The sequence below is a fragment of the Rhinolophus hipposideros genome (genome assembly GCF_964194185.1).
Source record: "Rhinolophus hipposideros genome assembly, chromosome: 8".
NCBI classification, from domain to species: Eukaryota; Metazoa; Chordata; class Mammalia; order Chiroptera; family Rhinolophidae; genus Rhinolophus; species Rhinolophus hipposideros.
Window position 1 is genome coordinate 4,828,882 of NC_138054.1, and position 733 is coordinate 4,829,614.

The following is a 733-nucleotide window of genomic DNA, read 5'->3' on the forward strand; positions in this document are numbered from 1 at the left end:
ATGTTTTATAAGAAAACAAATATCCAAACATCTGAACCCTACTTTAAAGATCCCATTGTGCACTAATTGGAAATAGTGAAGCTTCTGGAGCAAAAGCTGAGAGAGGCCTTGGGAAGCCAAAGCTGAGCCCTGATGGGGAAATACCGTCCAAGTAAGCAGATGAGTTCAGGAAGCTGCCTCCACACAGGCCAGACAGCTGGGTAGAAGCTCCTCTGTGGAACATGGGTAATGAGGAAATTCCGTGAATCAATCATTGAAACTTGGATGGTCATTAACTGAACATGGTGATTGATCTAACCTTAACTGCTAAGAAAGCAGCCCTATCCTTGTGCAGAACTGAATTTTACCCCTCGAGAGAAGAAAGGCAAGTGGTCAACACATCAGCCACCTAATAGCCTATTTGAAAGCAGGATGCAGGGAGCTCGAAGGCAGGAGGGAAATCCAAAATCCACGGAAATCCCATATGCTGTGCAGCTGGGTCACAGAAGAGGTTTCCTGTGACTGCCAAAGAGGAACATGGAGAAGGGGAAAACCCTTAAAAATTAAAAAAAAAAGGAAGAAAAAAAAGCTGTTTGTCCACTTTTCTTTTGGACAGATTATTTCCTGTTTCTTTTGGACACATGCCTAAATAACAATGAGAGGAGAGTGCTCATGGCCAGAGCTAAGCGGCAGTGTTTGGTTTCCAACCCCTCCCTGGCAGGGAATATAAAAAGCCACACCTGAAATCCATAAA